The sequence below is a fragment of the Ornithorhynchus anatinus genome, chromosome 7 (assembly GCF_004115215.2).
Source record: "Ornithorhynchus anatinus isolate Pmale09 chromosome 7, mOrnAna1.pri.v4, whole genome shotgun sequence".
Classification (NCBI taxonomy): Eukaryota; Metazoa; Chordata; class Mammalia; order Monotremata; family Ornithorhynchidae; genus Ornithorhynchus; species Ornithorhynchus anatinus.
In genome coordinates, this window is record NC_041734.1 from 25,417,316 (window position 1) to 25,440,600 (window position 23,285).

General features: G+C 43.1%; 1 protein-coding gene across 1 annotated transcript in view; it reads left to right on the forward strand.

Annotated features, from left to right (window-relative positions):
• Positions 1-23,285, forward strand: part of MAP2 (microtubule associated protein 2) — a 328,607-nt gene that overhangs the window by 69,241 nt on the left and 236,081 nt on the right. Inside the window, exon 2 of the mRNA XM_039912684.1 lies at positions 8,328-8,374. The gene's annotated coding sequence lies outside the window, so the exon portion shown is untranslated. The remainder of the gene's footprint in view (positions 1-8,327; positions 8,375-23,285) is intronic.

Genomic DNA, 23,285 nt, shown 5'->3' on the forward strand with positions numbered 1-23,285 from the left:
GAGCTGGTGGGCGATTGGGAAAATCTTGCAGCCGGCTGAGCTCCTGGGGCCTGGTAATAGGGGCAGGGGCTGCTCTGAAGAAAACAATTCCAGAGCAAATTTAAATAGCCAACAATGGTACAGGTAAATACTCCAGCACAGTGAAGGGCATTCTTTATTTGAACCAAGGGGGGAATGGACCATGAACTGCACATCGACCTTTTCAGCCTCACCTGCTTGCAGGGATAAGATCTCACAGCCAGTAATGCAATCTTGGAAAATGAAGGACAGCTTGATGTAATAATAATAATAATGATAATAATAATAATGTTGGTATTTGTTAAGCGCTTACTATGTGCAGAGCACTGTTCTAAGTGCCGGGGTAGATATAGGGTAATCAGGTTGTCCCATGTGAGGCTCACAGTTAATCCCCATTTTACAGATGAGGTAACTGAGGCACAGAGAAGTTAAGTGACTTGCCCACAGTCACACAGCTGACATGTGACAGAGCCAGGATTCGAACCCATGACCTCTGAATCCCAAGCCTGGGCTCTTTCCACTGAGCCATGCTGCTTCTCTGCTTCTCTGCTTGATATGATCATGGTCCTAGCTTGTGGGTTATTGGTACCCAAGACAAAGACAACTACTCGTGTATTTTGCACTGAAATAACTATTCTTAGGAGCCTGAAATGTTTAGGATACAAAAATACTCTTAAGGGATGTGTGCTGTTGTGTTTCCATTTAAAGCTACCTGAAACCTGCAATTACTTTAATCCCTAGGTTCAGGATGGGTGTTTCTACCTAAGACTCTTTCTCTCTGTCATGTGTGCTCTGTATTCCCTGCCTCCCTGGACACAGTGAAGTGACTGATGAGCACAGGTTCCCACCCGAGGTCACAGGACTCATTTCCAGATCCATGAGCCTGCTCTGGTCCTCAAACAATTACCAATGGGCACAGTCGCAGATAGTGCCCTTCCCATGGATCACTGACTATTGAGGACGGGCCCATTGGGGACCAGGAGTGTGGGTGGGACTCCTCCTGCCTGTTGGGCGGGTGGACAGTTCCAGGCAAGGCAGCCACCATTCCTTTGGAGGTGGGGTGTGGGCTGTTTAAGGGCACCCTGCAGGTCTTAGGTCTCCCTGGGAAGTCTCCCCACCCATGGACAAGATGGATTGGCAGCAAGGTGGGGAAGGTGGCACAGAACTTTCAGCACAGTGAGCGGTGGCTGTCCATTGGTCAGATTTGCAGAACAGCAGGGAGGCCACAGGAGGACATTATCTCACAGTAAATTGCCTGTCTGCCCATCAACACAGACACTGCTTCTGGCTCCTTCTATATTGACTGGGTCATAGAGGAATGAGCTTGATTCTTCCAGATCCTACTATACCATTCAGGGTGTTAAAGAGCTAGGGATTCAGTTAAAGTTTTCAACCTAAAGCAGAAGGGTTCCCTGTGCCATTACTTGAATCTAACAATACTGTGGTTTTCCATCCACTTACATTAGTAATATTTGACTTTGCTTAGGACCATGCTTTCTGAATCACCGAATCATCTGTACTTCTCTAATTTACAAATTGAACTGGTTGCCTGTACTCTTAGATATTCTTTATAAGATATAGATTAGTCTATATAAGACTAGTATGTGTTTAATAAATATAATAATTATGGTATTTGTTAAGCGCTTACTATGTGCAGAGCACTGTTCTAAATGCTGGGGTAGATACAGGGTAATCAGATTGTCCCTCGTGGGGCTCACATTTTTTAATCCCCATTTTTATAGATGAGGTAACTGAGGCACAGAGAAGTTAAGTGACTTGCCCAAGGTCACACAGCAGACAAATGGCAGAGCTGGGATTAGAACCCACGACCTCTGACTCCCAAGCCTGGGCTCTTTCCACTAAGCTACACTGCTTCTCTATGATTACTACTAGTTTGCAAAAGGGATGGAAAGCACTGAGCCCTTTAAATGGTATAACATGCCCTCTCATATTTCTGGCAAGAGATGTTTGTGCTGGTGTGCAATCAGCAGTAGTCATTTTGTCCCAGTGGATGATTTAGGACATTTAAGTATGGAGAGCTAAGGAGAGGATTTAACATCCCTTTCAGATATGGGTCTATATTCACATAGATCAATAAGTGAATCAATGGTATTTACTGATTATGTATTTAAGATAACCCAGTAGAAATAGAGATAGAAGATGGCCACAGGGCATGCTCAGAGTCACCGGCTCCTCCTTCCCTCTGTGGTGCCCGGCAGCCATCTTTATTTTTTTTTTGACATGAACTCTTTTGGAATAATAGGGTTATTTTCAAAGGCTTGACTTTAAGCACTGAGCATCCTCTCTCCTTCTTCCTTCTTGGACCTCAGGGATGGCAGAGAAGCCCTTAATTCAGGGGGCCCAGAGCTCCTCTTCATCCCAGACTGAACTATCGTGAGGCCTGGGCTGAGGCTGGAACGTGTTGGGTAGGTCTTTGTTTGTCAGTTGCCCTGGGATCCCTGGGAAACCACAGGAGGAAGAAGCCAAACTGTTGGGATCTGGGATCTGGATGCTAGAGATGGTGGATTGGAGGGGTGGAAAGGATGCTTTACCTGGCTCAAACTGAGTACACAGGCCCAGAAGTGAGCAAGGTGTCCCCTGGAGCCTGGGGATAGCTTTGTGTCTTTAGGGCAGATGGCCAGGGATGTGAGACTGAAAATTGCCATTTTGCTATGTGGAAAAACAGCACAATCTGAGGATGTCACATAATGCAAAACAAGACAAATTATTGCAATTAGATGATGTCTCAAGGCACACCATGAAGCAAAATAACACTATTTGATGACATCATATAATACTGTCATGGTGAAAAAGTATATCAATGATGTCACAAGAGGTGTCACAATCAATCAATGTGCAGAGCATTGTACTAAACTCTTGGGAGAGTGCAGCATAGTAGAATTGGAAGACATGTTCCCTGCCCACAACAAGCTTATAGTCTAGAGGGGGATACAGACATTGATATAAATAAATGCATTCTGGGTTTGTACGTAAGTGCTTTGGGGTTGAGGGAGGCGAGAATGAAGGGTACAAATCCAAGTTCAAGGACAACACAGAAGGGAGTGGGAGAAGAGGAATTGAGGCCTTAGTCAGGGAAGTCCTCTTGTAAGAAAGGGGCTTTTAATAAGGCTTTGAAGTTGAGGAGAGTGACCATCTGTCAGATGTGAAAAGGGAGGGCATTCCAGGCCAGATCAGAATGTGGTTGAGAGTTTGGCCGCAATATAGAGGAGATCAAGGTATGGTGAGTAGGTTGGCATTAGAAGAGCAAAATGTGCAGGCTGGGTTGTGTTAGGAAAGTAGTGAGGTAAAGAGGAGGAGGTGAGGTGATTGAGTGCTTTAAAGCCTGTGATGCAGAGTTCCTGTTTGATGTGGAGGTGGCTGGGTAACCTCTGGTTGTTCTTGAGGAGTGGAGAAACATGGACTGAACAGTTCTATAGAATAATCATCCAGGCAACAGAGTGAAGTGTGGGAGGGAGATGGGAGAGAAAGGAGGCAGGGAGGTGAGCAAGGAGGCTGATGCAGTAACAAAACCAAACCAAAGGGTAGGATAGGAAAGGATAACATCACATGTTCACACATCCTGTTTGTAGACTGTAAGCCCGTCAAACGGCAGGGACTGTCTCTATCTGTTGCCGACTTGTTCATCCCAAGTGCTTAGTACAGTGCTCTGCACATAGTAAGCGCTCAATAAATACTATTGAATGAATGTCCCAGTGTCATACCTCATGTATCACCTGAGTGGTGTAAGTCTGTACGCCCTGCAAGCTGGTCGCATTCAAGTGCTGCCCAACTCTTTTCTAGAATGAGCAAATAGAGCCTGTCTGTGCCATGAGAAGGGTTGTGCTGAGAAGCATCATATCACGGGTCTGGGAATCAGAAAGAGATGGGTTCTAATCCCAGCCCCAACACTCGTCTGTTGTGTGACCTCGGGGAAGTCAATTCACTTCTCTGTGCCTGCGTTAACTGTAAAATTGCAATTGAGATTGTGAGCCCCATGTGGGACAAGAACTGTGTCCAACCTGATTAACTTCTCTCTACCCCAGGGCTTAGTACAGGGCCTGGCACATAGTGAGAGCTTAACAAATACCATAAAAAAAAGAAAAATGGGATCTTGATAGACTGGAAGTCAGGAAGCTCCTTTTGCAGACCAATGGTGGGAAAGAGCATTTGCTTCTTGCAATTTAGTAACTGAATTGTTAGCTCTGTCGCATTTTCTGATTTCTTGGAAAGTTATGAAAGTGGTGAGTCCACTGATCTCATTATCTCTTGTGTCACCATGGGTCCACCCAACCCCATCACAGAACCCATTGTGGTAGCCTCCTTTCTAGGATAAGGAAGGGGAGTGATTTGCTCCCAAGATCACTTTCAGTGCGTGGCTTTGAGGAAGGTCAGAAGGCAGAGATTTTGCTCTACTGGAGAGTCAAACATTTAGTACAGTGCTCTGCACACAGTAAGTGCTCAATGAATACCACCAATGGATTGATTGAAGCTCTCCATTTGTGGTAATTAATATCAGTCAATCGATGTGATATTTGTTGAACACATTCATTTTAATGTCCGTCTCCCCCTCTAGATTATGAATTCCTCGTGGGCAGGGAACGTGTCTACCAACTCTATTGTATTGTGCTCTTCCAAATGCTTAGTACAGCGCTCTGCATACAGTAAGTGTTCAATAACTACAGTGTGAAGAGCATTGTATTAAGTTCTTGGGAGAGTATAAGAGCAGAAGTAGACACAATCCCTGCTTTCAGGGAGTTTACAATCTAGTAGGAGAGACAGACATTAAAATAAATTACAGACTGGAGAAGCAATTGAGTTAAAGGATGTGTACTTAAAGGTTGTGGGGTTGGGGTGAGCACCTGACTGCTTAGGGGGTAAGTCTAAATGTGTGGGTGACACAGTAGACAGGGAAAATAGAGGAGGGAGATGAGAGAGTAGCCAGGGAAGGTTTCCTGGAGGATATGTGACTTCAGAAGGGCTTTGAAGATGGGCAAGGTGGTGGTCTGTTGGAGATTGATTCATGTGAAGGGAGTTTCCAGCAGGAAGGAGGGAGGGAGCAAGTGTTTTGAGAATGAGAGAGATACAGGGAGGTGAGGCAGAGGAGAGCAGGGCACAGGGAATATTGGAAGAGGCAAGTTTGCAAGCTGGGTTGTAGTGGGAGAGGAATGAGGATAGGTGGGGGGCAGGAGGGGCAGGGAGGAGAGTTGATTGATGCTTTATCGGTAAATGGTTTCTATTGGGATTCATGCTGAAGACATCGCCTATGCATAGCAAGCAGAAATCCTGAAGATTTGAAGAAACAGATGTTCCCTGTGGGGGACTGTCTAAAGGCTCTTAACCTTTGCTCTTTCTCCCTGGTCTCTTTTCTCTTTGCTCAAAGAACAGTTGCGCACTCTACCAGCCTGGGAGCGGCAGCTGCAATAAGCACCTCTCCCAGGGAAATAGAACAATAGGATAGAGTGAGGCCTGGACCTGGGCCTGTCCCCTGCCTTCTGCTCCTCCCAGCAAACGACCGGTCTTCCAGTCCAGCAATGGGACCTCAGCAGGCAGCCAGACTGCGTCTCCCCTGGGATACCGATCGCCCTTCCTGTCCTGGACCTGCTCCACTCTGGCCAAGTTGTCTGACCCCAGTCATGGAGACAGTCAGCTTGGGATGCCTTCCCAGGTGGAAGGAGAAGCTGCAGGGAAGGAAGATAGAAAGCCCAGGGTTGGGGCTTTTAGGAGTGAGTGTGGAATTATCGTTCTCAAAATCCCGACCCTTCCGGGGTGGCCGATTCAAAGTGAACGAACAAATCTGCAGATGGAATGTGCTCCCACAGGAAGCTCAGCAGCTGAGAAGATCAGCAGATTCAAGAGGGGTGTGGAAAAATTCATCCATTCATTCGTGTTTATTGAGAGCTCTCCCTGTGCGGAACACTATACTTAGAGCCTGGGATAATAATAATGTTTGTATTTGTTAAGCACTTAGTATGTACAGAGCATTGTTCTAAGCACTGGGGTATACAGGGTAATCATGTTGTCCCACATGAGGCTCACAGTCTTCATCCCCATTTTACAGATGAGGTAACTGAGGTACAGAGAAATTAAGTGACTTGCCCACAGTCACACAGCTGACAAGTGGCAGAGCTGGGATTCGAACCCATGACCTCTGACTCCCAAGCCCAAGGCTCTTTCCATTGAGCCATGCTACTTCTCTAGTATAAGGGTCATGGGTTTTAATCCTGGATCTGCCACTTGTCTGCTGTGTGACCTTGAGCAAGCCACTTCACTTCTCTGGGCCTCAGATCCCTCATCTGCAAAATAGAGATTGAGACTGTGACCCACATGTGGGACAGGGACTGTATCCAAGCCAATTTTCTTGTATCCACCCCAGTGCTTAGCACAGTGCCTGACACCTAGTAAGTGCTTAACAAATACCATTATTGTTATTGTTATTACACTATAACAGTAAAAACAGATATTCCCTGCCCACAGTGAGCTTCTAATAGAGGATGACTTTCTAGAAGGAAGATTTGGGATGAAGTGGGTAATAATAATAATAATAATAATGTTGGTATTTGTTAAGCGCTTACTACGTGCCGAGCACTGTTCTAAGCGCTGGGGTAGACATAGGGGAATCAGGTTGTCCCATGTGGGGCTCACAGCCTTAATCCCCATTTTACAGATGAGGGAACTGAGGCACAGAGAAGTTAAGTGACTTGCCCACAGTCACACAGCCGACAAGTGGCAGAGCTGGGATTCGAACTCATGAGCCCTGACTCCAAAGCCCGTGCTCTTTCCACTGAGCCACGCTGCTTCTCCAATCACACAGCACCCCCAGATATCCTGCCATCTCTGCCAGAGACGACAGACCATGGGTCAGATTCGTAATGGCACTGCTTCTTTAGAGTGGTAACTTAAATTAAGCCTGGTGTTTTCTGGTACCTTGACGATTTGATTTCGTCTACTATCTTGACCAAAGGCAGCTTAGCTTTCTTGATAATGTCTTTTTAGTCACTTATCTTTTAAATGTTATTCAGCAGTCAATTTCCTAAGTAGCAGGATTTAGAGACAGCTTTCCGGGGATTAAATTCCTGAAAAAGAAACAGGTTGTATGACATGTTTTTTTTAAAATTTTGATTTATGTGACTTTTCTGGCTTCAAGACTGATTTGTTCATCCAGATTAATTAGTCAATCGATGACATTCTTTTGAAAACTTATTATGTTAAGAGTAGTATTCTAAGCTCTTGGGAGAATAATAATAATGGTATTTGTTAAGCATGTACTATGTACCAACCACTGTACTAAGCTCTGAGGTAGACATGAGAAGCAGTGTAGCCCAGTGGAAAGAGCCTGGGCTTGGGTGTCAGAGGTCATGGGTTCTAATGCCGACTCCTCCACTTGTCAGCTGTGAGACTTTGGGCAAGTCACCTAACTTCTCTGGGCCTCAGTTACCTCATCTGTAAAATAGGGATTGAGCCCTCACGTGGGACAGCCTGATTACCTTGTATCCCCCCATACCCCAGTGCATAGAACAGTATTGGCACATAGTAAGTGCTTAACAAATGCCATTATTATTATTATTATTATTATTATTATACAATCAGGTCAGATACAGTCCCTGTCCCACACAGGATCCACATTTTATAAAGGAGAAAGAACAGCTGTTGAATCCCCATTTTACAGTAGATTACACTATATTTCAATAGAGCTGGTTAGGCATGATCCCTGCCAGGAAAGAACTTGCAAACTAGTTGGTGAGATAGATATTAAAATAAACTACAGATAGAAAAATACTAACCATCACAAAGAAATGGAATGGATTTTATATTCCAAAAGATGGAGAATCTCAAAACAGACAATTTTTATTTTCTTAAAGCAGGGCTTCTAGCCAAACAGATAAATCCCATCTAACCCAAATCTGAAAAAAGTCTTTTCCAGGAGGCTGTTATTTGGGGACAGAAAACCTAAGGATAGATTTTGATTTTTTTTTAATTTGCAGAGAGAAAATAAAAATGAAAAATATCTGATTTTAGTATATACTATGTCTCTCAAGTCTAGGAATATGTAGAAAATGTAAAACCGTAAGTGCCATTTTAGGAGAAAGGGTGACTGTTTGACTTACCCACACCTAGACAAACCCCTCCTCTCCTTCTCCTTCCCCTCTCTCTCTCCCCACTTCCCATTCCTCATACGCAACTCTGGGCCTACAATGAAATCCTCTTCAAATATATTCTGGGCCTCTCAAATGGGATAATTAGTGGTTAAACATTCAAAGTATTTACATTCTCTTGATTCAGTTTGAAGAATCATTTCTGTTTTCTTACAGGTTGAAAAAAACCTGATCCAAGATTTTCTGCAATCTCCAGAATAACGGTATGTCATTCATTCATTCATTCATTCATTCATCCATTAAATCATATTTCCTTCAGTTGCGCTACCAGTGATCCAGAAGTGAAAAAGTAACAAAACTCAGTGGCCTTTGAGAAAGCTGGTCCATGACCAACAGACAGTCTAAGGTAGGAATCTGGCAACTGAGTGAGAACGAGAACAGTCACTGCCTGCACTTCCCAGTGGTCTATTTTATTATCCGAACATTTGAGTTTTATTACTGCCTGGGGCAGATTAATATCCAGTAGCCCTAGGCAGGCTTAAAACAATCTCTAGCTCAGCTGCCGTACAGTAGATCTATATTAGTAGGAACTCTGTTTGGTTGATCTGTTTTTTCCCCATCTTTGGAATGTGCATTCAGGGAAAATCCCTGAGGATGAGCTTAGGCCCATCACGGTGCAGCCCAGGGAACTTTTAAGGCCAGAATTGAATCCAAATCCATCTGTTGTGCAGCCCTTTAATAATTTTATGCTTTTCTTGGGGCCGAGGGAGGGGGATGTTCAGGAAAGGGTAAATTACAAATTTGCTTGTTGTGTTTCATTATCATTAATCAAAATATTGACCACACGTTACAGAGGGACAACTGATTTCTTTTTTCCTTACATTTTCTTTTATTCTCAGGCAGTTAATTTCATTTCTATTAGTTATGTACTAGTAACTAATCCAAATTCAAATGTTTTTACAAGCATTCCATCCAAAACAGCTCTGTGAAATCGAGAATCATAAGAATAGTATTTGGAAGTGAAAAATGAAGCATGTAAATAGCCAGAAATGCATTTTTAATGACTTTTGTGGGAATTTTGAATATTGACATGATAGTAAAAAATGAAATTGAAAATTGTGGGGAAACAATTTCTGAAAACAAAAAGATACTTTGAGGGGCTGTATTGGATGACCCCATTGAAACTCTTGCCCTGAACTAATTTGATCAGTGAAATTGCAGCTAACATACTTGAAAGTTTTTTCAGAGCCCTTTTTATTTCTGTCACAGCAGAGTCTCCAATTTGCATGACTACATGTGTATATGTGTGACTCTGGTTAGGTCAAAACCTAGGTGAAAAACAAGGTAGTTCAAATTCCTCCTTTCCTTCCTCACCCAGAAATAAGGGAAAGGGAAGATTTTCACTAGAAATGGTCCCATAAAATTAAAGGGAAAGAACCCAGGTATGTGCTATACAAATGGTGGAGAAATTGGGCTTCCTATGTCATTGCTCCTATCATCGTTGGTATTTATTGTACACTTACCGTGAACACCGCACTATCCTGGGCACCTACTGTGTGTAGAGCACAGTACTGACTGCTTGGAAACACGCAATGGAAATGGAAGCAGTGGTCTCTGCCTTTGAGGAATTTAGAGTCAGGTGAAAAGCTCCCTGTGGGCAGGGAATGTGTTTTACTCTCCCAAGTGCTTAATATGGTGCTCTGCACCTAGTAAGTGATCAATTAGTACCATTGATTGATTGATTGACTGAGGAAACATGTGAACACAAATTGCAAACATGCATCACATGGAGTTTTCTCACCAGTAACAAAGCCAGATTTGATATCAATCAATCAGTGGTATTCATTGATTGCTTACTAAATGCAGGGCACTGTCCTAAACACTTGGGAGAATATGGTAATCCATCAGTAACTGGTATTTATTGAGTGTATACTGGGTGTAGAGCACTGTACTAAGCACTTGGGAGAGTACAGTATAATCGAGTTGGTGGACATGTTCCCCGCCCACAAGGAGTTTACAATTTAGAGGAGAAGACAGATATTAATATAAATTATGGATAGGGACAAAAGTGCAGAAGCCCCGAGGGTGGGTTGAATATCAAGTGCTTAAAAGGTACGAATCCAAGTGCTAGGGTGATGAAGAAGGGAGAGGAAGTAGGGAAAATAGGGGAAATGAGGGATTATTGGGGAAGGCATCTTGGAGGAGGTGTGATTTTAATAAAGTTTTTAAGGTGGGGAGAATGGTGGTCTGTCTTATATGAAGGGGGATGGAGTTTCAGGTCAGGGGGAGTTTGTGGGCAAGGGTTTAGCAGTGAGATAGATGGGACTGAAGAGCAGTAATTAGGTTGCTTTTGGAGGAGTGAAGTGTGCAGGCGGGGCTGTGCAGGCTGGGCTATAGTAGGAAATCAGCAAGATAAGATAGGAAGGTGAGTTTATTGAGAGTTTTAAAGCTGGTGGTGAATGGTTTCTGTTTGATCTGGAAGTGGATGAGCAACTACTGGAAGTTCGTGAGGCGTGGGAAGATGTGAACTTAGAAAAATGATCTGGGCAGCAGACTGAAGTAAGGACTGGAGTCAGGAGAGACAGGAGGCAGGAGGTCAGCAAGGCAGTTAATACAGTAGTTAAGGTGAGATATCATAAGTGCTTGCATCAGCACTTAATAAAGCAGTTTGGATGGGGAGGAAAGAGCAAATTTTAGCAATGTTTTGTTGGTAGACACAATTGTAGAGTGGTAGAAACAATCCCTGTACAATCTGGTAGGGGAAACTAAAATTAGAGGAAGGGGAAGCAACTGATAAGAAACAGGCTTATTCTTGCTGTGAAAAATTTACCTCTTGGAGATCAAGTAAGTTTTGGGAAGTCAACATAGTTCTTTTAGGGTGCTCGGGTTCATAGGAGCACTAATATGTGAGATGGATTTCAAGCATCTAAGAGCTTTGCAAAGTTTTTTTCTGTATGGTATTTGTCAAAATGCTTACTATGTACCAGGCACTGGACTGAGCCCTGGGGTAGATACAAGTTAATCAGGTTGGACACAGTCCACGTCCCACCTGGGACTAGCAGTCTTATTCCCATTTTACAGATAAGGTAATTTAGACACAGAGAAGTAAAGTGACTTGCCCAGGTCACGCAGCAGAGAAGTGGTGTGCTGTTTCTATGACCAATTAGTTTCTTTAAGCATGCAGATAGAAACCAGATCAACACTTAATTAAACGCAGTAGTCAGATAGCATTCCATTTAATAGGCTATAGCAGGGAGTTTATGTTAGCACCCCACCAGGAGTGATCAGAAGGTCATTTGAAATTGCAACATTATTAGCATCTCAATTCTATTTTCCCCTTTCACGGCACACATGCTTTCTTTGCATAGCAAGACACCCTTGCAAATAAAACTGTGGGCCCTCTCTCGGGTGCCTTCGATGGATGCAAGTCCTAGTTGGGAATGGTAGCGAAAATCGGGAGACTCCTTCAAATGGAAAATCAATTTATATATCACCTACTTGGGGAACCCTTTCAATCAATCGATCAATCAGTGGTATTTATTGAGCACTTACCGTGTGCAGAACATAGTACTGAGCACTTGGGAAAGAACAGTACAACAGAGCTGGGAAGTATATTCCCTGCCCACAAGGAACTTACAGTGATGGAAAATATCAAATGGTTTCCACACAGGTGACTCCTGCTGGAATTGGCCCAAGAAAACTATTCCCGTTTTTCATCAAGAGCCTGTTTACCTGCTGGTCTTTCTGCAGGTGCCTGCCCAGATGCCAATCTTATCAATGCTGAATGCTGTTCTATCTGCAATCCATCAAGCAGTCATATTGATTGAGCACTTACTGTGTGGAGAGCACTGTACTAATAGCTTGGAAGAGTGCAATAAAACAGGTTTGGTAGACATGTTCTGTGAATGAACCTTTCTCTAGGCCACTTTTGCCTTAACCCAAAGACTGCTCTGTGGGCCTGGTCAGGGAGAGTACAACCGAGAAGCATGGAGGGATACAAATTTGAAGTACTCAGGTGTGTTTTTCCTACCTCGCCCTCCTGAACAATCCAGATCAACCCTTCTCTTCCTACATTTCTGTTGAGGGAGTTACGACATCACTGTCCCAGGGTTGTTCTTGAGACAAGGCCACGGCCATGAATCCAAACATCCAACTCTTCCTCTTTATTGAGCGCCCAAATTATCGAGCCAAGTCACCTGAGAGGTTCCCTTTTCTTCCCATCCTGCCATGACTTCCTGTCACCGTCTTCCAGGAAGGTGAGCTCTTTCCCACCTGCCCTTAATTTTGGCTCCTCTATCAGGCAGGTCTTCCTCTTAGGATGCCACCAGCAAGGCCAGGAATTGCATCCTAGAACACATATGAGCCCTCAGGCCCTCTCCCTTCCTGAATGGAGCTTGACCATCGATCCCGGAGACACTTGACTGCACTGGTGCCATTCTCCAGACCAAAGCCAACTCCCCCAAGTGTCAGAGTAGTATGAATAATAGTAGAATATATTGAACAATCACTTGATGTGGTGCACTGTTTTGGGCTCCTGGGAAGTACAGAATAAAAAAGTGACATGTTTACTGTCCAAACAGAGCTTACATTCTAATAGAGGAAGCAAAGAGAGAAATATTTACCACTTGAGTGATCGAAATAAGTAATGGAGTAAACATATATTTATGAGTGCTAAGGAGGATGTACATAAATTTGTAAGTACTTGGATGGTGTAACGTCATGGGTTTCTTAAGTGCAGAGTTGCCTTCAGTCTCCACTACATCATTTGCATCTGAATGGGATGCTTACTCAGTCAATTCTGATTCTGTCCACCTGCTGGCACAGCTAGTAAGATCCATTTTTTCTTTTAATCAAAACTAGATCTTGTCTAATTGCTTGATTAAAAAAAAGATGTTAAAGATGGGAAGTGTATCGCCATCTGCTCAGAAATTTTGGTCCACAGGCTCTAGGTTTTAATTCCTCAGGATGGCTCATTTCTGTGGAGGAAAAAGGTTCATTTTTCTCTCCATTCGTTTCTTTAGCTAACTGTTAGAGCCCAGATTATGATCTGGATGCCAAACCCAAGTTACTGGTGCTGTTGGTCTGCATCATTGACTTTGATGAATTAGTTAATTTCTCCAGAGAGAGGTGCCCGATGAAGTTAAACCACATGTTGTCTCACTGGGAGGAACATCCTGTGTCTGTTGGTCAGAAAAGTGGACTCAGCCATATTATTGCTTTGAGCCCCCACTGCTGTTTACCTTTCCTCCAGTGCCAGATTGGTGTTATTCGCTAGCAGGTGCCCAGGACTCAAGCAGTTCATCAGTGGGGAGGTGGCAGTCTGGAACTAATAGGTGATACTGCCCCTGGGACCAGAAAGGACCCCCACCCACTACCTCCCACTCCTTCTGAGCTGCTCCTTGAAGGCAGGGATTGTGTCTCCTCTACAATCTGTTATATTGTACTCTCTCCCAAGTGCTCAATACAGGACTATGCACACAGCAAGCACTCAATAAATACCTTTGATTGATCGGTTGATTGAGGAAGCCCTCAGACCTCAGTCTCTGTGGACTGTCTGGTTCTCCTGGAAGCTCCACCAGCAGCCCCACCATGGTCTTCCTCCTCTTTCTCCTCCTTACCACCCCCAGCCTTGTGCTTCATCTTTCTGGATTCTTCTATGCAGCCTCTTTCGGCATTTCTCTGGGCAGCCTCTTTCTGCATTCCTCTGTGCAGGCTCTTTCTGCATTTCTCTGTGGCCTGCCAAGTCTGGAACTGCCTTTCAGGCAAAAAGAAGTCTGTGGCTCTCAAATCCAGAATCAGTCGGCCCTTTCTCAATCTTGCTGTTGGCTGTATACTTGATGGTCAGCCTGCCTGAGCACGCAGGGTAATTGCTTGTGAGTCTTTCATCCAGGCAGTGCTGGCTAGGTGGAGCCACAGAATGGAGACACCCATGTCCTAATTGTACGTGGAAGAGCCAGAAATGGCATCTTTAAAATAAGCCCTTTCCTCTCCATCCAAACTGCTACCATGTTAATATGATCACTCATCCTATCCCACCTGGATTACTGCATTAACCTCATCATCATCACTGCTGACCTCTCAGCCTCCTGTTTCGCCCCACACCAGTCCATACTTCACTCTGCTGCCTGGATCATTTTTCTAAAAAAAGCATTCAGGACATGTCACGCCACTCCTCAAAAAACTCCAGTGGTTGCTCATCCACTTCTGCATCAAACAATAACTCCTCACCATTGGCTTTAAAGCAGTTTATCACCTTGCCCCCTCCTACCTCACCTCACTTCTCTCCTCCTACAACCCAGCCCACACACTTCACTCCTCTAATGTTAACCTTCTCACCGTGCCTCGATCTCATCTATTACGCTGCCAACCCCTAGCTCACGTCCTGCCTCTGGCCTGGAACGCCCTCCTTCCTCAAATCCGACAGACAATTACTCTCCCCCTCTTCGAAGCCTTATTGAAAGCACATCTCCTCAGAAAGCTCTCAATAAATACAACTGAATGAACAGATGAATAAAAAATGCTGAATCCAACAGCCCAGGAAGACACATGAGGGCCAGGTCCACCAGATGAAACTACTCATAACCAGAGGGGCCCTGGTTACAAACCAAGGTTGAAAACCAGGCTTGGAAACCAAGTGACCAGGTGACACTGGCCTGTTTCAAACCTCACAGCAGCAGGAGATCGCAGCAGGCAACTGCTGATGAAAGAGCCGCATTCATACTGCATAAATTAGTCTAGGCTTTGATATGGCTGTCAGTATCAGGAATGATTTAATCCATGGATTTCTAGGGTTCAAAAAGGAATACAGAACGGGGGAAAAATTGAGCTGCTAAGACCTGACATTTGTGGATAATAAGATCCTGGTGGGCAGCGAACCTGTCTGCTAACTCTGTTGTATTGTACTCTCCCAAGCCTCATTACAGTGCTCTGCACATAGTAAGTGCTCAATAAGTATCATTGATTGATTTATAACCCAGATTGAAAACAGTGGTTGAAAACAGAGGGGTATAATCAATACAGAAATGTTCTGGGCATGTCACCACCATCCCCCCCTCCAAAAATCTCCAGTGGTTGTCTAACAGCCTCCGTATAAATAAAAACTCACTATTGGCTTCAAAGCTCTCCATCGCTTTGCCCCCTCCTACCTCACCCCCTTCTCTCCTTCTACAGCCCAGTTCCCACACTCTGTTCCTCTGGTGCTAACCTCCTCACTGTGCCTCCTTCTTGCCTGTCCCGCCGTCGACCCCTGGTCCACGTCCTACCTCTGGCCTGGAACACCCTCCCTCTTCATATCGGGCTTTGGAATCAGAGGTCATGGGTTCGAATCCTGGTTCTGCCACTTGTCAGCTGTGTGACTGTGGGGAAGTCACTTCACTTCTCTGTGCCTCAGTTACTTCATCTGTAAAATGGGGATTAAGACTGTGAGCCCCAAGTGGGACAACCTGATTCCCCTGTGCCTACCCCAGCGCTTAGAACAGTGCTCTGCACATAGTAAGCGCTTAACAAATACCAACATTATTATTATTATTATATCTGCCAATCATACTTCCTCCCCTTCAAAGCCCTACTGAAGGCTCACCTCCTCTAAGAGGTCTTCCCAGACTAAGTGCCCCTTTTTCTCAGCTCCCCCTCCTCTCAGCATCACCCCGACTCACTCCCTTTATTCTACCCCTGCCCCACCGCACTTGTGTATATATGTACATATCTATAATTCTGTTTATTTTTATTAATGCCTGTTTATTTGTTTTGATGTGTATATATCTAAAATTCTATTTATTTATATTGATGCTATTGATGCCTGTTTACTTATTTTGATTTCTGTCTCCCCTCTTCTAGACTGTAAGCCTGTTGTGGGCAGGGATTGTCTCTATTGCTGAGTTGTACTTTTCAAGTGCTTAGCACAGTGCTCTGCATGCAGTAAGCGCTCAATAAATGCAATTGAGTGAATGAATAAATGAAATAATCTATCATAAGAAGCCCGATTGTTGCAGTTGAATTGTTACTTCAGTGCAAAATTGATAATAATAATAAGAAAAAGAATAATAAGAAGAATTGTGATAGTTATTAAATGCTCACCTTGTGCCAACCAGTGTACTTAGTACTTGGGTAGCTGCAGGATAATCTTGTCCCACATGGGGCTCACAATCTAAGAGGAAGAGAGAATAGGTATTTTATAGTTGAGGAAACTGAGACAGAGATAATTTAAGTGATTTGCCCAAGGTCATACAGCAGGAAAATGGTGGAAGTGGGATTAGAACCAAGATCTGGAATGCCCTCCCTCCTCACGTCCACCAAACTAACTCTCTTCCCCTCTTCAAAGCCCTACTGAGAGCTCACCTCCTCCAAGAGGTCTTCCCTGAGTCTCCCTTTCCCTCTTCTCCCCCCCCTTCCCTCTCCCCACCCTCTGCTCCTCCCCCTCCCCTCAGCACTGTGCTCATTTGTATATATTATTTATTACCGTATTTATTTTCTTTATGAGGTGTACATCCCTTGATTCTATTTATCTTGATGATGTTTTATTTTTGTTTTGTTCTGTTTTGCTCTGCTCTCTGTCTCTCCCGTTTAGATTGTGATCCCATCATTGGGCAGGGATTGTCTCTGTTGCTGAATTGTACTTTCCAAGCACTTAGTATAGTGCTCTGCACATAGTAAGTGCTCAATAAATACTACTGAATGAATGAATGAATCTTCTGGCTTCCAGGTCCATGCTTTTTCCATTAGGCTAAGCTACTTCTTGGGCACATTCTACATAGATGCCCTCCATCCAGGATCTCTACTGAGCTTTCTGGTGATGACAAATTAAACCTGAGAAGCAGTGTGGACTTGTGGAAAGAGCACAGGAGACAGAGAGCCTGTGTTCTAACCCAGCTCTTCCGCTTGCCTCCTGTGTGACATCGGGCAAGTCATTTGACTTCTGTGTCTCAGGTTTCTCATCTGTAAGATAGGGGTTAAGCACCTGTTCTCCTTCCTACTTAAACTGTGGTCCCCCGTCTTAAACTGTGGGACAGGCACTGTGTCAAATCTGATTGTAAACTCCTAGAGTTTAGTACAGAACATACAAATACTAAACACTTCAATCAGATCAGACACCGACCCTATGCCATGTGGAACTCTCAGTTTATAAAGGAAGGAGAACAGGTATTTTGTGTGTATATCTCTCTCTATAAAATATATAATAATAATAAAATTCCTGCATCCACTGTGTCCTCATAGACCCTCAGATTCATATCCCACTTTTCTGGGGTCTTCAGATTTGCTCTATGGTTGAGAAGGTCTGGTCAGATGTTTGATATAAGAAAAAAGAAGATGGGTGAAGGAGAAGGAAGGGTTTGTAAGGAGAGGAGGTGGGTGGATAGGAAATCAAGAGCAGGTGAAGGGAAAGGTGAGGGGTGGGGAAGAAGACCAGAGGAGTTGGTGAAGTGGCCGAGGGGGGTGAATGGGATGGGAGGCAGGGTGGCAGAAGAGAGGAGGAGACAGGGATGAGAGAGAGAAATAAGGGAACGATGAGGAGAAAAAAGATAAAGTAAAGCTGATCGTTCAACCTACTTTTAATCATTAAAATCAATAATTTCTCTCCACAGTTGAGGTTTTAGTCTTAGATTAGAATGTTCACTCCCTCTCACCTAAAAGAAAATACTTTCTGTATAATCTACTTTGTAACATATTAGTCACTTAGCTGCTCCCAAGACTTGACCTTGAAGTTGGCAGGCAAAACACTTTCAAGACAGTTTCACCTCTTTCACAAAAATGCCTCAGGGAGTCTGGCAGAAAAGCAAACAGCTCCTCCATTAAGGTAGTCTGTCTACAATCCTAGCAGTGATACCATTTTTATGAAGGCATCCTGGTTGCTATGGAGCTGATGTTTCTCTGCATACTTCCCAGCCAAATTCCAAGGTTCATTACTTTGTTCTACATTTTTTTAAGTGAAGAACAGGAAAGCAATTTCATTTTTAATCCATAAAAACTCTTGCCTCAAGCTAAGCGTAACACAATAAAGGGTTCATTCCTGAACTAGCTTCTTTCTTCTCAAGAGGACATTGCATATCTTAGGAACTGAAAATTCCAGTTCTGTAGTCTACAAGGTAGAAGTTGGAAGTGAGTGTAAAACTTGGTCTTTTTAAGAAATATGAATTTTCTGAAATTGATCCACTGAAATGGCACCTCATCTCTCTGATGAGGAACAGAGAAATGGCTGGATTTACTTGTCAGAAAGCTAAATTCTCCAATGTGGGACTAGATGGCTGGGCAATAGCCAGTGAAGAGAGTAGGGGCTGAATATATGGGTACTGGAACCTGCATCATGATGGATGGGATTGAACCCCTTCTCTGGCTTGAGATTTGGACATTGTTTCTGGGCTGAATTTGACTAGAACTGCTGCTGGTTCTAAGGGCAAGCCAGTCCGTGTGTACTGTCCACATAAAATTTAGAACCAGAACCCTGGGGTGAATTTTTGGCTACCTGCATCAATAAAGACAATGGATTAATGGCAGGAGCTAATTGTTTTCTGATTTGGGAGCCAATTTCTGGAGCTCTGCCGTTTTAGGGGAAGCAGCATGGCGCAGTGGATAGAACAAGGGCCTGGGAGTCAGAGGTCATAGATTCTAATCCTGGTTCTGCCACTTGTCTGCTGTGTGACACTGGGCAAGTCACTTCACTTCTAGGTGCCTCAGTTACCTCATCTGTAAAATGGAGATTAAGCCCGGGAGCCCTTTATGGGACAGGGACTGTGTCCAACCTAATTTGCTTGTATCCACCCCAGAGCTTAGTACAGTGCCTGGCACAAAGTAAGTGCTTAATAAATACCACAACCTATTAATAAGGACTAGATTAATCCAGGTAAAGAGAAAAGAGACTTTTGAAGAATCAGGTTTCAGATGGCGGAAATGATGAATGGAGGCAGGCTGAATGAAAACTACCTGGTATTTCCATGCTAATTTCCGAGTGGCATGGCCCTGAAGCAGGGTATGTTTCTATCTTCTATCGACTCTCTTGTATCGTACTCTCCCAAGTGCTCTGCACACAGTAAGCGCTCAATAAATTCCATTGATCCATTGATTGAGACTCTCACAGAGGAAGCAGGTAGATAGCCTGGCATTACAAAAGAATCTCCCCACAGCTGGGCCATCTGCAAAAATATGAAATCTTTGGCCTTCTGCATTGTTCTTTAGTCAAAAATATTTGAAGATTCATCTAGTGAAAAGACCCCATATTACGTTCTGATATTTGTAAAATACAATAAATAGCCAACCCCTGAATAAAAACCCACAAGTGATGGGGGGTGGAGGAAAGGATATATACATTCTTAAATAATGAGGGCTAACATTTATTAACTCAAAAGTAACTTTTGAAGTGATAGATTCCTTTTCCATAAAGTGAAGTCCGTTGATAAAGATCTCCTGCTTGGAAACACAGAAATCTTCCTACAATGCTATGATGATGTATCTCTCTGGGTATCTATATGTGCTAAATTTAGAAATTATATTTTTTTCATGGTGTTTGTTAAGCGTTTACTGTGTGCCAAACACTGTTCTAAGCACTGAGACAGGTACAAGTTGATTAGTCCAGACACAGTCCCCATCCCCTGTTTCTGACTGGTTAGTCTGTATATCCAGTTATCTTTAAATATGCTGCAACAGAGTCAGAGATTCAAATCTCTGAGACATCTGCTGATACTCTGTTCCGTATGAAAATTTCTGGCTAATTTCAATTTAACTGAACTGTAGGCTCAGATCTGTGACCATTCGGTATTTGGATTTTCCTCTCACCCTCAGCCCCACAGCACTTATGTACATATATTTAAATTATATTATAAATTATTTATTGATATTAATCTTTGTCTGAAGGCACACTTCCTCCAAGAGGACTTCCCAGGCTAAGCCCCCTTTTCCTCAGCTCCCCCTCCCTCCCGCCTCATCTCCACTCACTCCCTTTGCTCTTCCCCCACCTCCGTGCCCCGCAGCATTTATGTATACTTGATTATATCTATAATTCTATTGATTTATATTGATGCCTGTATACGTGTTTTAATGTCTGTCTCCCCTACCCAGACTGTAAGCCACTGTGGGCAGGGACTGTCTCTCTTTATTGCTGTTTTGTACTTTCGAAGTGCTTAGTACAGTGCTCTGCACATAGTAATCGCTCAATAAATATGATTGAATGAATGAATGAATGAATAGGTTATGAGATCGCTGTGGGCAAGGAACATGTCTACCAACTCTGTTGTATTGTAGAGAAGCAGCATGGCTTAGTGGAAAGAGCCTGGGCTTGGGAGTCATCTGGGTTATGGGTTCTAATCCCAGCTCTGCCACTTACCAGCTGAGTGACTTTTCAAAAGTCACTTAATTTCTCTGTGCCTCAGTTACCTCATCTGTAAAATGGGGATTAAGACTTTGAGCCCCACATGGGACAAGCTGATTACCTTGTATCTACCCCAGTGCTTAGAACAGTGCTTGGTGGATAGTAAGCGCTTAACAAATGCCATCATCATTATTATTATTAAGCTCCCAAGTGCTTAGTACAGCTGCCTGCACACGGTAAGCACTCAATAAATGCCATTGATTAAAGCCTGCTTTTCTTTGTCAGCATGGAAGAGCGCAAAGATTGGAAACGGAGAATAAGCACCGATTTAATTGTCATGAATTATGGATTAGTGGAGTCCAAATTAATGAGGCATTACTCTAACTACTATAATATCCTCTATATTTGGGATCTATTTTCAACAGAATTACATTAGGATCTTTGAAGAACTAATTAATTTCATATAGTTAGTTTCTACCTTCCTTAGGCTCTTCCATTTATTTATTTTTTAATACAATGTTCTGGGCACTTGATTTCAAGAAGCAGGTTTAAAAGTCTGTCCTGCATAAAGTAATGCATTCAATACAGTTTCATTGGAATAATTCTTGACAATAGTTTCAAGAAAATCTACCCAGTCTCAAAGATTGTCAGAGATTTTCAACACTCTGCCTACTGTTCCTCCCATCTCTCCCCAATCTGATTTTTCCTCGGACACTATAAGGGCTCAGTCCTAACATACACTATTTTAAGGTGAACAACACTACATTGTCTAAATAATCCATTTTGTACGCATCAGGCAATGACATTACACAAAAAACACATTAAAGATAACCTCTTTTATCATTCCATAGACTAAATGTTTACCTGGTTATCCAAATTTTGAAGTTTCTCATATCTAAGTGTTCCATTTTGTACACATCAGCCAATAACATTGCACAGGAAACACAAACTAAAGGCAACCTCTTTTATCGTACTGCAAACTAAATATTTACTGTTTATCCAAGTTTTAAAAATACCTTTTAGGCATTGATTCACATATTTATGAACTCTGACACACAGACCAAACTAGTTTTGAGTTTGCATATTGGAGTTTCCTGTCCCTTTATTTTTTTAAAGTCATGAACCATTCTTTTTTAGGTGTCATTGGGTTTTCTGTTATGAAAAATAGATAGTAGCAAGTTCCCGAGCATTACATAAAATTGCTTATTTCCCCAGCACCCCCATGCTGGTAAATCCTGTTTCAAAGCATTTCCAGAATCCTAGGTGTCAGTACCAGTAAGGAATGTTTCCATACATGGGATGATGGAAGTGTGTGTCAGCCACACAGAGGATATTTCAGTCACATCTCCCCTCATGAATGGGGATCTTATCATCAGTAACATTAAAATTAAATATGAAAGCCAGATTTATCTACTAATTCATTAGTCCATCTTTCCATCCTTATGCCTACATTCCCTGAGAGTCAATAGAAAGTGGAGAGTTTGGGAATAAGTGGGAGTTGGGTGTGACTCATTGACCTATGTGGTCTCTTTCTCTCTCTTTCTGCTTCTACAGGAGAGATGAAGAACATTTTTTTTCTAGAGGCAGGATGATTCTAAAAGCAAAGACAATCACTGTAAGACCAATGATGCTGCCTTGGCACTCAAGCCATTTAAACTCCCTGACCTCTCCTGGCTTCTAGCACAACGAACACTTCTGTGATCTCATACTATGTGTTCAGTCTGCAGAAGAAACCCCATCTAAGTTCAGAAGCATCAGAGAGGGAATTTTTTTTAGGTACAGTTTTTTCAAGTTGTAAAAATAGGGAAGATTCTTTCTAAGACAGCTAGCTGTAGATTGGAATGGAGAAGATACACTTCTTTAGCTTTTAGTTCAAAATCTCAAAATCTCCCTCTTATCAATCAATTAATAAATCAACGGCACTTATTGAGCATTTACTGTGGGCAGAGCACTGTTCTAAGTGCTCTGGGAAGTACTGGGAAGCAGCATGGCATAGTAGATAGAGCATGACCTGGGAGTCAGAAAGGGGGTCATCGGTTCTAATCTTGGTACCACCATTTGTCTGCAGTGTGACCTTGGACAAGTCACTTCACTTTTCTTGGCCTCAGTTACCTCATCTGTAAAATGGGGATTAAGACCATGAGACCCATGTGGGTCAGGGTTGGTGTCCAACCCGATTTGCTTGTATCCACCCTAGCGGTTAGTACAGTTTCTGGCAAATAGTAAGGCTTAATAAATACCACAATTATTATTATTATGAGAGTACAATTCAACAAAGTTGGTAGGCACTGCCCACATTGAGCTTAAAATCTAGAGTGCACCCTTTACTCTTAGAGTGAATCAGAGTGAAGGTAGGGTTCCCTTTCTCCTCTCAAAAACAAAACTTCCATTTTGAGTTCATTTATCAGGAGTATCGGAACACCTTCAGCTTGCTCTGAGACTGATACAAAATCTATGCTGGTGGTAAGGTGAAAAATCAGGAGCAGCAGCAGAAAAATGTATTACACTGATCATGAGTTTTAGGGTACCCAAGTTATCATGCAGAAGGGAAGGAATCTAAAGTGACATTTCCAAAGCTTTCCACAGAACAGAGAGCATGACTAAATTCACCTGAAGCAGCACTCACTGATGGAGGTTCAACTCTGTGCCTAGATGATGGGCAAATAGTGTCAAAAGAAGCTTCCGAGATCCCATGACTAACAAGTAGTTGCAGTCCAGGCAAGAGCCATGAATGGGATTTAGCTTCTTGAGTATACTCCTAGCTAAATCAATCAATCAGTCAGTCAATTAATAGTATTTATGGACTCTCTGTAGAACTGAGTGATTGGAAAAATACAATGTAAAAGAGTTGGTAGCCATGTTCCCTGCCCACAACG